Below are 16,461 nucleotides of genomic sequence, written 5' to 3'. Positions count from 1 at the left end.
ACTGAGGTTTAGGACTGTTGCATACAAATTTTGGTGGAACATAATTCAACCCATACCAGAAGGAATTTTAGAATATAGTTAATAACACTATAGGCTTTGCTGAACAGTTTTCATTTTTTTCTTGTTCAGATATCAGGATACCATTTTGTGAATAGAGAGAACTCTGTAATGCTCTGTTCTTGAAAGACATATTGCCTCATCTAAAACTTTAAGTATGTGAGGGCAGGGATGACACCTGTTTTCTTCTGTGCTCTATTTCTAAGACCTGACAAAGTCATAGTAAGTGCTTAATAAAAATTTGCTTAGTAACTAATTTTTTAAATACACAAAGGTATAGGAATGGAGGAACTGTTATAAAATGTGAACTACCACAGAATGATTTAAAAAATGGATTGTTCTGTGGCATAATTAAAATTACCTTACTCCAGAAATTCTATCGACCAATTTTAATTGTCCAAAGTTTGACTTGTTTTAATTTTTTAAAGAGAGAAATTATAACTATTCAGTAAAGCACTAAGTACATTGTGGAATATTTGTATGTAGACTTCAATGAGAAAAAAAAGATAAAAAAGGAAACTGCCCTACAAATACTCATACAGGCATGTATACACAGAACTAGCCTACTCTCCCTCCCTCTCTCTTCTCTGTCTTCCTCCCTCTCTCTCCCTCCTCCCCCTCTCCCTCCCTCCCTCCCTTTCTCTCTCTCTCTCTCTCTCTCTCTTAGGTTGCCAGAAATCTTACTCACTGAATCTGTTTGGGTGTATGGACCAATTCAAATGTTCTATGCTGCTCTAATTGGAATACTCTTTTCAGAAGGCTGTCCATCTACCACCAATCTGCTCTGCACTTTGATCTTCTTATCTGTGCTTCTAGATTGGGAGAAGGGAAGGATTTATGAGGGATCTCCTTTCTGGCTCCCTGTCATTGCAGCCACCATGGTTTAAGTAGTAGCAGTGACCAGAGGAAGCTATGCCAGAGTTAGGAGTCTGACAAGCACGCAGAGGTCTAAATTAATAGGCACATGTGCCATGAGGCAGGGCTAGGAGGCCTGAACCCTAATTTGACATATGGCAGCTGTTGCACTTGCTTGCACACGTGTACATACACACTGCCTCTTTGTAAAGCCTAGAATGTGTCTGCAAACTGGGCTTTTAAAAATTAACATGAACCTCATATCTATCTCTGAGAGAAATGAGTCTTTAGTTTTGGTTTGTTTTAAGGAAAAAACCCCTGACTTCAATGAACCATTGGCAGAGAAAGATGATGCCATGAATATGTGAATGAAGATAGGATGGTCTTCAAATGACATGCTGTTAAAAATGCATCAGCCTTGACCTATTGGGCTATTTGTGAACAATCTAGAAATTTCTGGGTTGTAACTGTATGTTTAACTCTGTGATTCATGGGAAAGCCAGATGGGAATCTAGTAACTCTTGATGACAATGGGTAGTTCTTCTGTTTCATTTTATAGTAGTGGGCTCTATAGTAACCTACAAGTTGTTTTGTCTGTGAGATCCAAGCAACATAGAGCAAAAAGATGGATACAGATACTCAAAAGCTTAATACTAAACAATGCTTACGGTCCTAATGTTTATGGGAAGCTCAAAAGGAAGGAAAGAAAATCTTAATTTTTTTTTAAAGATTGACATCCAGGGTATAGGGGTATGAGTAGAGAAGTCTTTTTAAAGGGCAGCACAGTTTTAGACTCTGTGCTTAAATTTTCATGGCAGACTGGTTGAAAATGTAGCACTGCTCTTCTTTTAACTATGGATATTTGACATTTTAAAGGACTGGGTGACGGAAGATTATTTTTTATGTAAAAATTGCCTCATTAAATGTGAACACTTTGCTAAGTGGCTTATCATGAAATTTGCCAAACCTCTGAAAAAGCAACAGTTCAAAATGAGGTTTAGAGAGACTAATTCTGACCAGGATGTCCTATTTTGTTGGTTTGGCTGCTTTGATTAAAACCTTCTGTGAGGCGATGGCCCTTGCGTGATAGGCCCAGATGCAAATTAAGACGACGACAGTTTGTTGACCTAATAAACAAAAAGCACAACAGCTCGGTAACTATAAACAGATACGGTTACTTCACTGCTTAGTTGAAACTGCACACCCAAACCACACCCCCCCCACCAAGGAAAAAAAAACCTATTTCAGCAGTGGCTTCTTTTGGGCATATGTGAATCCCTTCATGGAAAGTTACAAAACCCCAGGAAATCCCACCTGTGAATGATTGTAGTATTTAACCCTGAGGTTAGTTCCTATAATGCTCATTTCACGAAAAGCCTCCCCCACCCCCATTTTTAGTGGTTAGTTTGCATAAAGCAAGCTCAAGACTGTAAGCCTGAAAAACCACGATTTTCCCAAACAGGCAGGATTTCCAGTGAAATAGTGTGAAAGCGACAGGGTTAACAGGTTAAACTCATTATTCAGACAAGCTGAAAGTCTCTGAGTATGACGGTATAGGCCACGATAACCTTGGAGTCCTTTGAATGAGTTTTTGCACGTGACACATAATTGTATATGTGATTAGCATAGTCATTAATCTGTTTCTGGTATGCATATTCTACATTTATGTTTTAAAGCCCCCAATACCACCTTTGTCTCTGCATGAGACAATTTAAGTGAATTTCTGGTATAAGGACACTGTGGCATTCTCGGGGTCACAAGCTTGGCAATTTACTCAAGAAAAGTTGAACACAATGTTTTTTTCATTACCCCTGTTTTTTTAAAACCATAGTTTTATACAAAACTGTTTAATCTGCCTTCTGGTGGTACAGTATTTACACCAGAAAGGTTGTAATGTTAAATGGTTGACTTTTCTAGCAACTTAAACACCTGGTTAGCATAGATCTTTTAATAGTAATGCCACTCCCTTAACTCCTTTGTTACCAGAACTTCTGAAAATCCCTTTGCTAAAGAGTTGGAGAGTGACTGGCCATACAAACCCCAAATATTGCATAGCCTTGAGAATTAAGCAATACTGTTCATATTAGTACGTGAGACTTTATAAGGAAGAAAACCAAGTTGTTTCTGGGCTTCAGGTTATTAATCTCATTGTCAAATAGTATGTTTAGCTTATGACTTCGTTTTCCTGTTTCTGAATTCCATATCCTAGTGCACTAATGATTTACATATTGGAAGTAATTCTTGGATGGAAGAAAATAGCTTTTCCTATTATTAAAAAAAAAAAAAATCCAAAATAGTAAATATGGAAATGCAAGGAACAGATAACACCTTGAAAAATCTTGCCTAGGGAAATAGTTACTCACATTTTTACCTTGTGTGTAATGAACGCAAATGTATACAGAGTGGGTTGGAGTATGAATGTGTTTTTTGTATAGTCTGTATATGATGTTAATAAAATGCAATCAATAGTTGTTTTAGTCTCTTAATGATGCTTATGTGCTCTATTGTAGAAATCACTTTTGGTTATAAAAGTTAAAAGGAATGAATGTTAATTGCATTCTGATAAAGGAGTTTAATGTTATGATTTTAAGCAGAATTCCACTATGCAAGTGTATATAAAATATATATTGGCATAAATACTATCCAAGTATATATAAAACTGATAGACTATGCTATCATAGCATCCATAGTTTGATACATTTTTTCATCCATTCATTCATCTATTATACAAACATTTAATGAGTATCTACTTTGTTTCCAGCACAGGCTGGGTTCTAGAGATGCCAGATACCTATCAACGAGAGGTGGTCTAGTACACAACACAGAGAGCCTATTTGAAACTATGTAAGCCAACAACCCCAATCAAATGACCAAGAGAATCACCTCTTTTTGATTGATTCCCAATGCATATCTTAACGCTGATGTAATTCCTAAGTGAAAACTTTCTCACACTTTTAGTTGCTGTATGTATTTTGTAAAAGGTTTTAGCTGATTTAAACAACATATATTCAGAGCTTTCTCTATGCCAAGTATCATGGTGAGTGTTACAATTCTTGGCTACAGGCTAAATTGAATATATCTTGTTAAAATCAACTTTCTTGGTCAGAAATGTGCAATTTCTTAAGTTTGCAGTTCTTGAAATAATTTGCTTGGTTAGACATTTGCAGTGTAATGAGGGCCATGAACATGTAAACAAATAGTTACAGTGTGATGTGAAAAGAGCTGTGACTGCTCTGTGAGCTTATGCCTAAAGGATATGGTAACCAGCTCTGTCTGAGGCTATTAAGGAAGACTTTAAACAGAAGGTGATTTTTGACCTGGGCTCTGAAAGCTGAGTGGAGGGCACTCGAGGCCAGAAGGGTTGGCAAGTACCAAGGCCCAAAGGCATGAAAGTAAGCAGCCAGTTTGGGCAGTTGTGTGTAGTTTGGTGTGATCTTAGTGGAGGTGGTATCCAAGAGAAGCGGGTGGGCAGCTATACTATTTCCTCCTGATAGTTAAGGGGCTGTCTCCTCAACCCACACTGTAATTCAATTTTTCCGAGTTCACCCAGTGCTATAAAGGGCCAGTAATGGTTAGATGGTACTCTCAGCTTCTAAATCAATGGAACTTTTGTCGTGCTCCCTGTTCCCTGTTGGAAGTACTATTCTTTTAAGTATCAACACTTTTTTTTTTCATACTCGTAAATCTTTAAAGAGATGAAAAAACATAAAAAATTACAAATTTGTCATCTGATTGTTGAGAAGCATCACTCTCACTTCTGTCACTTGGTTTCCAGAGTCAAACAAGCTTGTTATGAGAGAATAATATTGGTCCTTGGTCCAGATCATCTGTCCTATCCTGGCCATATTCCAGCCTTGCAAGGCCTTGTTTCCAGGCTGAAACCATAACCAAATCTTGTCCACCTGATTATTACGAACTTGCTCTTCAGGATTTTTTTTTTTTTTTGGGTGGATATTCTCCTGGCACACATTTTTATGCTTATTCTAAGAAATCCACTCACATAACACATTCCCAAACCTTCTTGTCAATAGTCTTCCAATGTTGTTTCTTTCATATCCTTGACTATTTTATTAAACCTTTAGCTCCCAGCCAGAAATCCGTGTAGATGTGCTCTTCAAATTGTGTTGTTCTAAGTTCTGCCTTTCTCAGAGCCAGTTTTCAGTGGCACTATATGTCCACAGCAAGCCACTTTCAGCTTCACAGATGCCTGGAAACTAGGTTTGAGAGTGTCCTCAGTTAATTGGTTATATAGGTCACCCTTTGAGGCTTTAAGTGTGAGCTGAATAATTGTGTTGCAGTGTTGGGCATATGGAGGGTATCAATGACCTGCCCCTAAAACCTACATCTAGCTGATTTAGTACATCTATTTGATGAAAGAATGTTGTTGTACATACCTGATTTTATGCCTAGGTTGTTCAGAAAACACTGCTAGTTGTCTTCCCAGGTGCATTCTCTCCCTTTTCCCTATTATCAGTGTGTATCTGGGCACAAGGCTCCTTTTAACTAGGGAATATATTTCTTAGTTTCCTTTGCAGCTAATACGGCTGCGTGTCTAAGTTCTTGCTAATGGAATGTGAGTGAAAGTAATGTTTTATTTCACTTGCTTAAAAAGAAGTTGTTTGTCCTGGACTTTCTTTGCCATTTTTCATAGGCTGGTATGTGGGTATGTTGTTGAGCCAATTTTTGATGTAAATATGAGTATTTATACTTTGAGATAATAGAGAAACGAGATGGAGAACCTTCTAGAACAGAGCTACCTCTTGGATGTGGATCACTTCTAGGTGCCTCTGGATACCACTGGATAATTAAATGTAAGAGAAAATAAGCCACTTAACGTTAGGTTTCTTTGTTATAGTAGCTTGTACTGTACTGCATTGGATACATCCAACTTATTTTTGGCAGCTCTAATCCCCTGATCACTTAGTGTCTCATAGTAAGGCATTTGTATCCATCAGGGCCGAATGGTAAGTAGAAGATGTTCTCAAAGGGAGACTACACAGTTGCTGAAATAATCACATTCTGAAGATGGCATGACTTTGCTCTAAAACCTTTAGAGACGTTGCTTTGGCTCAGGATTTGCCACAGGCAGCAGTCCCATCTGATCTTCACCACACTGTAAGCACCGTTGGATAAGGCATCTGGGTTCTTTGTTGCAAGCCAGAGAAACTAGCACTGGCTAAGTTAAGTAGAAAATGAATTCATTTGAAAGATACTGGGTGAATCATGCAGAATTAAAGGGAAAATAAGGCTTCGAAAATGGGTAGGTGAGGCAGCAGATATCAAAACTGATATAGCTGTAGGAACACACTGGTTACAATGCCACTGTTTTCACTTCTGTTGCTGGACACTGTTGGACATTTGATACTGTCATTGGCACCGAAGGCCACCACAGTGAGTCATCTTAAAAACTGTCCCAGCATCTTGGGTATCTGCCCATATCCTTTATTTCCTGGGTTTGCTCAGACTGACCTCTGCCTGCTGGTATCTGCATCTTTTTGCCTAAGAGCTTTCTTTGAATCTACAAAGGCTGTTCAATTTGCAAGTGGCAGGCTGAAAGCACTAGTGAGTTAATATCCCTCAGCCCTCAAGCAAAGACTGATGAGAGCTGGTGTACACACAAGCTTCCTCTCTTTTCAGGTGGAATTACTCTAATGTTTATTTTATACCACTTGCCCAAGGAAATTGGCTCTGGTCACCATACAGTGGTAGCTGGCTTGATAATACCTCATCACTGACTGCCTCTCCTTCCTTTGTTTCACCTCCCCTCTCTCCTACTGGTGTTCTTAAATTTTCCGAACAAACTATTGGCTCTTGAATCCTTGTCTTAGAGCCTGCTTCTTGTGGAACCCAACCTAAGATAGCACCACTCACTCGAAATTCAAATCCAAGGTAAGAATTTTTTACTAGCTGAACTCAAGCCAGATTTGGGAGGTGGGGCAGAATCAGATATGTATCAGATATGGGAGTTTCTGATACTTTTTTGGCTTCCATAGAATGAGGTGGGTCCTTGTCTTATCCTATGACTCATAAAATGGAGAAATCTTCAAAATTTGGAAAGAGCATTTGATACTGGGGATCAGAACCACTAGCTGTTTCAAACCTTCTATTTCTGGAATATTGCGGTATGCTTCTAATTTACCTTTTTTCTTAAAGTAGAAGGAAGAGAGAAAGGGAAGGTTGAATTATGGGGAAAGGAGCCCCCAAATTAGATAACTAGCCACAACACCCAGTGCCAGCCCTTTGGCCAAACAACACCTTACCACACAATTATTTCAATTCAATCACCTTAACTGAGAACAAGAAAGCCATTCCTTTGAGCAGTTAATTTCCAAATATTGGACTACTAACATTTTTGTACTCTGATCAGAACAGCAAATTTCACAGATTGAGACAAATATGGCAAGTTTTTGAGAAAGTTGCTTAGAATTTTATGTGCCAAACAAGTCTTAGGAAATGCAGCATTGGAATAAACACGGTTGACCCTTGAACAACAGGAATTTGAACTGCACAGGTCCACTTATACATGTATTTTTTCCAATAGTGAATACCATAGTACTACACGATCTGAGGTTGGTTGGGCCAGCAGATGTGGAGGGCCTGCGGATTTTCAACTGTATGAAGGATTGGCCTCCCCTAACCCCTGAATTGTTCAAGGGTAAACTGTAGGTAAAATTTTGGCTTCAGATAATTTTTCTCCTCAAATTAATTTTAATGTCAGAACAAGCCTAATATTTCTCCTACATTTATCTATTTTTTTCTTTATCTTCCATCATTTTTATTTGATTTAAGGCAATATCTACGTGGTGTGAGTGTGTACAACTCTACTGCCAGGGAAGGGCAGGGGAAAGGCATCTGCCAGGGAAGGGTGACACCTTCTGACTGCCACATTATTTCCTCATCAGGGTCATAACAAATGTTTTACTCTCAATTCATGCCTTTCTTTGTCTTCTTTGGCGGGGAGTGGTAGGAAAGCTGCTCTAGCAAACTCCTTAAGCTAAATCTAGATTAAGATGGATGACTAGTTGGTATTACAGGAAGCAGTCCTCACCAATCCTTGTTATTTGGAATCTGCCCTAAGAAAATTGTTTGTGGGAGGTCTCAATGTGTGGGAGCTTCTAGCACCTCAAAAAATCACTTCCAGAACTTTATTTAGGCACCGTCTTTCACCTGGTATTTATCTAAAACTGTTCCCTTCAGGAAAAGCAAGTCATTAAGAAGAAGAAGATGGGAGTGAGAGGCACATACAGAGAACCATATGTGGGATGCATGTGTTTGGCATTCCTTTTGAACCAGGAGGAGCCAGAAACTAGCAAGCCTTACTTGTTTTTGATAGTTCTGTGTCTAAAATGTTCATTAATTTATTCATTCATTCACTTTTATTTATTATAGAATGCCTGCCATGGCTTAGTCACTGTGTTAATTACTAAAAATACAAATAACAACAATAATCATCAGGTCATCCAGTTTTTCTCACATGAAACATCCACAGTGAGAGACAATCGTTTTTAAAGGTAATGTTACTATGTTTACATAATACTATGTAAATGTTATTCTTAACATTCACATAATAGAGTGATCCTATTTTACATTTTTCAAACACTATTTCAACACTTTCCATGTTGACTAATAAATCATATAAATTTGAGGTGAGGAAAAAGAAATTAGAATTCTTTTCTCTCATTCTTCCACAACCTCCATCAACCCTAAAACAAATATCTTCTAATCTTTGTTTGCTTCACAACAGTAAGAAGAGAAGCAAAGGCAGGCAAGATGAAAGGGGAAGCAGAAGAGTCTTCCAAGAGGAATTTTCATGTGATGAGAACAAGAACAAAAATACGTTTGCCAAAGAAGATTAGCAATAGCACTCTCATTTCTATTTGGCCTCCAGTGAAGGAAGGCCATACTTACATTACATAATTTTGGTAAATCTTTTGTATTAGCTTAATAGGATTCAGTCTTTAATGAATGCTGCTCAAAATCTTGTAGAGATCTCTTTTCCCGCTGGCTTTCCTAAATATTGAACCCATTGCAAATGTCAGAGTTAATGCATGATTGCTGTTAGAGATTGAGGAACACATCCCAGTCTTCTCCAGTTGACTGAAAGAAGTGGATGGCTTCCACCTATGTGTTTTGAGAATAACTGTACTCTTTGGTTAGTGATAATTCCTCTTCCTACTTGTTATAATTTCTCATTTTGAAATAGTGAATCTCAGGTTGGCCTTGTAGAACTCATAGCGGAACAGAGTACACATAAATATTTACTTTTGTGCTATGAACACCTAGAACACTGGACTAGGGATCTGCATCCCAGAGTGGGGAGGTCAAAGTCGTATTTCAAGTAGTGTTTGTGGATATATGACCTGCTGAGTGAGGACGTGTGAACCCAGATATCCAGGGCAGGTATCTGAATGGCTTGGAAACTTTTATGTGCTTTTTTGACACAGCTTTTCCTCCCCATGCATGTGTGTACAGTGTCTGGCCCTTGCTTTCTTCTCTATCCTCCCAATTTACTGTTTGTTGGCTTCTCTTTGGGAAGTTGAATTTACTTGAATTCTGAGGAAAACCTACAATAATTTCCTGGCTGCTGTTGCCTGGTAACTACTGTAGTTTTTGAACATTCACTTCACTGCATATTTCTGGGACAGTCTGCAGAAAGGACTCCTTTCTATGTCGCCATATATATATATTTTAAATTAATTAATTAATTTATTTTTGGCTGCGTTGGGTCTTCATTGCTGCTCGCGGGCTTTCTCTAGTTGCAGTGAGCAGGGGCTACTCTTCGTTGCGGTGCACGGGCTTCTCACTGCGGTGGCTTCTCTTGTTGCGGAGCACGGGCTCTGGGCGGGCGGGCTTCCATAGTTATGGCTCGCGGGCTCTAGAGCACAGGCTCAGTAGTTGTGGCGCACGGGTTTAGTTGCTCTGCGGCATATGGGATCTTCCTGGACCAGGGATAGAACCTGTGTCCCCTGCATTGGCAGGCGGATTCTTAACCACTGTGCCACCAGGTAAGTCCTAAGTTGCCATATTAAGAGAACTGCCTACATTCTTTTGCCATAAGGAAAGAATCACCAGAATGGGTTGGGCAAAACTTCCTTCAAAATAAACGCAATGTTGGTACTCTAAAAGATCCAATAGGGGTTCAACAATATACATAGCTTCAGTGAATTGTATACAAGGCAACGATTCTGACTTTTATTATTGTTTCCTCTTTGCTATGTCGTCACTGCGCCAGATAAGAGGAGATGTGAACTCATCACACAAAATTCAACCAGAATTCCTGACAGTGTAATGTGTATTTTTGTTTTTAACATATATGGCTTTTATATGTAATCTGTATTACATGATCACTGAGAGGGAAATCCCCATATATGGGGGAAAAAAGTGCCATGTTTATCCTAGAAAAGGGAAGATAAGAAACTGTAATTCACTGAAATACTTATTAGGAAGCTGAACACTGTGTGAAGTGCTTACACAGATTTTTCTCTTTAAATCTTTATTTAAAAACTATAAACACATATTTACTATCTCCATTTTATAGATTAAAAAAATAAAACCTACAGAGGTTGAGTATCTTTTCAAATCCCAATTTACATAGTGAATGAATAAATGTACCAGAAAATGAACCTAATTCTCTTTGTGGAAAAATTCATGATTTTCCCACTAAATTATACTACTGCTTTCTTATATCATTTATTCAAGAATACATATTCATTATTTATTCTATGCCAGACACTATGCTGAATTGTAAGGATAGAGAAATGTTCAGTATATATTTTTGAATGATAGATGGCAATTAAAAATTAATATAAACTATTATGGCTGAAGGGAGGAGAGATGTTTTCTCATATAATGATACTCTGTCCAAATATAAGAATTTTACTGTGCATTAAAACTTAATTGATGGTAATGATTTGTGATGGATCACAAACGCTTCTTGCTGCACTCTTGTGGGCTAAGAGTATTTGATGGAGACTGCAATATAAGTAAGGATCTAGTTCATGTTAGAGATATTCATTTTCCAGACTATAATTATTTAAAATTAGAACTTCTGGGAGAGTTATATTCGAACTTGCTGCAAACAGGTTTGCATTCCGGTTAGGCAGAGAAACCCTATTCCTAATGGAGAGAGGGGGTGGGGAGTAGAACTCTAGGTGCTAACTCCACACCAGCGATTCTCATCTTTGAGCATGTCTCAGAATCTTATAGAGGGGTTGTTAAGACACAGATTTCTGGGCTCAACTCCTGAGATTTCTGATTCAGTAAGTCTAGAGTGGGGCCTGAGAATTTACATTTCTAACAAGCTCCTGGGTGATACTGATGCCACTGCCCTGAGGACATACTTTGAGAACTACTGCTGTACATGAAAATATTTTCTTATTCTTTTCATACAGAATGGGCCAAAAAAAAATAAATAAAAAAGGAATATTTGATATATTCCATGGGTCAGCTTGTTCTGGAAACCATCAATTATTGCCTTGACCTCACCTAAGAGAGCTGGTGATCTATCAGCATAGGAATGAAGAGCTAGAGGACCCACAAGATGAATATCAATTATCTGTACAAAATCATTTTTAAATTAATTAGTTGAATTTTTAAATTTAATTTAGAGTTTGTTCATTTATGTGTTGACTAAAACAAAAGTAAACTTTAGAGGTCCTTGTTACATGAGAAAATGTAGAGAGTTAAATAAAAGTTATCCCTGTATTTTTTCATCACTTCTGAGTGATAGCTGATTGCACTAAAAATACTTTGAGGAAAGCAGGTGTCTTTGGGGTGATTTGGCGTGCATCTGTTGTGCAAAGGACATCTCATTTATCTTAAACAGAAGTGAACTCCAGAAAGAGAGAGACCTCTTCGTGTTGTAGAGGAGCAAATTGTGTTTTCTTGTACCTGGCATTTAATCCAACCATCAAGCCCAATGAGCGTGAGTTTCTCTAACTTGAGTGAAGTGATAACTAAACATTTCATCTTCAGACTTGAGTGTTTTGGTGTAACATAAAATGCACTCAGCCGAGACCCTAATCTACAGCATTCTGTTTTTTTCCCCTTGATTTATGTTTAGTACTTTGTTAGAAGGTTCCCTTTTCATCTGATTCCACATGGATGCAATGTTTCCTGTCTCACAGCCAAAGTCAACCTTTTAAGGCCTACAGGGGTGTTGCAGGCATATAAATTAACAAAGCGGAGAGAGGGCTGGAATCCAGGACCACCTGGATTGCCAGCAGCAGCTCTAGAACCACACAGGTTGGTCAGTGCCCAGAAGGTCAAATGAGGAGTACGTGGAGAAGAGCCTACAAAACCCGAGAGCAGCAAAGCTTGTGGAAGTAGCATTCCTTTAATGAAAGGCAAAAGGAGACTCAGTGTAATCAGTGTAGGTTAAACAGACCTGGAATATATTAGTCATGGATCTTTAAAAAAAAAAAAAAAGCAAAAAAACGGGGTGATTACACTACTTGGAAAAGATATTTCTGCAACTTCTAAAGCTTGGCGGCCTTAGGAAGTAAAGGGGCTAGTTCTTAAGACCAGAAATTTTATGCAAGCTTTTCTAAAAATTGTTACCTGTGCTAAGTGAGACTGGGATATTAAAACAGTGTTACGGGAGAGAGAGCCATGTATGAATCGGATTCAAGTGGCCCTCTGGGTTTCTGTAATCATTTTTCTATTATCGTTATGAAAGTTTATTGATAAAAAGCTAAATTATAAAAACCCTTCTGGCTTTTTGATTATGCTTATTAGATCTTTCCAACATATCCAAAATTTCCAATGTGTGCTATGTGTAATAGTTTATAAACAAAGTCTGTTATTGTTGATATAGAATGAGACAGCAGATGCGTTCGATAAACAATTTTAACACTTTTGAGAAGGGAAAAGAACTTTCTGCGACAATAAAAATTACAGCAACCAAAGAACAAAATTTTTGGATTCAATGGAAGTTGTGTGTAATTCATAAATTATTTTGAGTCTACATAATTTCCCCTAAAGAGTCACTTAATATTAAAAGAGAGATAATGCCTTCTCCTAATTTGTGTCACCACCCCTTCCCTACCCCAATCAAGAATCTTGGGATCAAAAAATGGAAAAAAAGAAAACTGGAATGTTTACTAAAATACAGTCCAAGAATTTGTAGGGTCTTACCAAAGGCAATGAAACTGTCAACATGGTTCCTTATAAGTTTATTATGTATCTATGCACTGGCATGTGTTGTACATTTGTTGGAAAAAGTTCTCTAATATTCACTTTCAGGGTTCATTTGCTGTAAACAAATGACCAAATGAAAAGTCAAAGTTTCATTAACTGAAGTGGACTTCTTGTTGGTCATCAGGTGTCAACTATTTAAGACTTTGCTCCCTCAACTGGTCATACAATTAGTGTTTTAAAAATTTCCAGACCATATGTCTTTGTTTTTCCGTTTCCTCGAAGTCTCAAACTCCTTTTTAAGATGTCAGAATTTATGCTTAAGAATAAAGGATGTAACAGATTATAAGTGATTTTATTTTTTGAGCACTGCCAGGCTTAATCTACATTCCCTGCTCTGAGTTTCACTTTCTCTACCAGTCCAGTAGTCACTGAGGGAGTTGATATCTTCCCCAGAGAGAACAGTTATAATGACAGTGGTCTTAAAACTCTGAATATTTATTAGTTTAAATATATCTTACTCTAGGCAGAAGTGGCAAGTAGGGGCTGTTCTTCCAGCGATCTTTTCTCCCCTCAGATATATTTATACTACTTTCTCACTAACTATTCCTTTTTTGTCTTCTAGGCTCATTACCTGGGTTTGGTCTCCTTGGCCTAATACACTTAATAGACCAGGTCTTAGTTTTCATTTGGCCAAGTCTGTTGGCTTCATGCTGTTCTGTTCCCCTATGTTGTTCCTTCTTGGCCTAGCCCTTCTCCTGGGACATGTGGGTGTCTAGGGTGCCATTCTCTTTTATTGATGTGCTACAGAGAGAAGGCTGGAGGATAGACACACTCTTAGTGTGTTCTCTGTAAAATATAAACTCTAGGAGAATGGGCTCCATAGTATTAAAACAATCACTTTCAGTGGAGAGAGAGCAAAGTATAATAGGTTGTAGTTGTCCAAAAATATTAAATAAAATATCCTACTTGCTTGAGATAATGCAACTTACCTTTGTATCTAATTCAGATGGCTATTTCAGTCTATTCAGACAGGATGGGGAGTGCCATGGAAGTGGCTTTCAGGTGGGATGAGGAGTGAAACAGACTGCCTAGCATCTTTTCCAAAGTATTTTAACTGTAGCCTGCTGATGATACCTAGAAATTATGCTGAGTTAGTGACTTTTTTTGGATTAAGGCACCCAATTCCTGTTCTTAGGAAGTCAAAAATTATGCTGTGTTAACAAACACTAGAAGCAAAGCAAAAGAGAACATATGAAACGCTATAGGTATGGGTAGTAGAGGGATCTCATCTAAGGGTCACGAAGGCCTCCTGGTGAAGAAATGTCTAGACTGAGACCTGAAACATGAGTAGAAATTAACCAAGGGACTCAAAGAAACCCTGTACTGGTGAATCATAGAGGTCAAGGGGGCATGCAGTTTGAGATGAAGCTGAAGAGTCCGAGAGACACCAGGCAACATGGGATGTTAAAAGCCTTGTGCAGGAGTCTATTTATCCTAAGGGAAATGGGGGAACAATTAAACTTCCTGCAGGGCTGTGGCATGATTAGATTTGCCTTTTTAAAAGCTATAGAATAGAGGCAAGCCAATACATTGGTGCTGGCAGTCATAAACACTTTAATGCCAGTTAATAATTCTCTTCTATTAATATATATGTTGAATTACTAAGAGGTAGCAACTACTGGGCATTGAGTGAAACTTACCTGAATGGTTGACTATGGGCTGACAGGGAACATCACAAGATATAAGATACATGGAAAGGAGAAGACATAGAATGATGTATTTGGAAGGAAAGAAAGAAGACCAAAGAAGATGCTTTCACATGCATGTGCAAATTTATTTCTCACATTCCATTTTGCAAAAAAGAAAACTGAAATTCAGAGCAGTTGAGAGGTTAATTTGCCCAAGAGCATATAGCAAGTGGCAGAGTTGGAATTTTATTTTTTATTTTTTTAACATCTTTATTGGAGTATAATTGCTTTACAATGGTGTGTTAGTTTCTGCTTTATAACAAAGTGAATCAGTTATACATATACATATATCCCCATATCTCTTCCCTCTTGCGTCTCCCTCCCTCCCACCCTCCCTATCCCACCCCTCTAGGTGGTCACAAAGCACAGAGCTGATCTCCCTGTGCTATGTGGCTGCTTCCCACTAGCTATCTATTTTACATTTGGTAGTGTATATATGTCCATGCCATAGAGTTGGAATTTTAATTCAGATTCCCCTATTGTATGTTCAACTCTCTTTCCAACAGAAAAAAAATCTTCTAACAGAGCATCTTGTTCTTAAGGAAGGAAATGTGTTAAAGTGAGTGGAGGTATACTTTAGTACGTCCTAAAGTATGATAGATGATAGAATTTACTTTTTATCATAATTCTGCCAATGACTAATCCTCAGTGAATGACAGGTATCCAAAATCAAATGCTTCCATCCTAATGGGAAATCATGATATTCTCCAGTGGTTAGATGTTTGTATGATTTTCAAGCTAGGAAATACTGAACATTTCAGTGTTTTCCCCTTCCAGGGATCTTCCTATATAATACTAATGTACACTGTCAGTTGCTGAAACACATCCAAATTTTCTTTCTGTATTCAGCAAGGCTTTGTTTCTGAATTTATTTAAAAACTTGATTAGTCATTCATTATTTTGTTACTCATTTCACAAATATTTATTGAGTCTAATAAGTTCCAGGCACTGTTCAAAGTGCTGGAAAGCAGCAGTGAACACAAAGAAAATTTTCTTTGCTCTCATTTGTCTAGTGAATATATATGTGGTATATATGTGTGTTTCTAACACATCTTTGCCAAACAATAACAACTTTCAAATTGATTCAGACTTTCCACTTTTAAATTTCAAGGGTCTGCATCCACCCTACATTATTTGTCTCCAACTCCAGTTCTAGAATGTTGAGATTGGTAAACGAGTATATGCTATCAATACATTTGGAATTGTAAATATTTTGATTCTTCCTTCATAGACTTTATCATTCCAAAGAGAAAAGTGAAGCTCTTTTTATTGATCAAGCATGCTATGGCCCTCTACACATATTTACCCTCTTGCTCTTCTTTATGCAGTATTGTTCCCATACTCTTATTCTTTTTAAGCAACATTGGAGATATTTTCCTGTCCTATTATGTCTTTTTTATATGTGTTACTGTCTCTGCATTTGTGGCATCGGTGATAAGGAATTCAAGCCAAATCTTGGAATTTGATGAAACATCTACCTTCTAAACCTCCTGAGTTCATTTTCAGGGAGCTAATATAATAATCTCAAATACCTGTGATTTAGATCAGAGGTTAATTATTCTTAAAGTATACTTATTATAGCCAAGATACTTTCAGTTAACCAAGATGGTGCTAGCTTGTAATGGTCTCAACCATTCTCTCACACCTAATTATCCACAGTGTG

This window comes from Balaenoptera physalus, assembly GCF_965194825.1.
Source record: "Balaenoptera physalus genome assembly, chromosome: 3".
NCBI classification, from domain to species: Eukaryota; Metazoa; Chordata; class Mammalia; order Artiodactyla; family Balaenopteridae; genus Balaenoptera; species Balaenoptera physalus.
Note: the sequence above shows the minus strand (reverse complement) of the source record.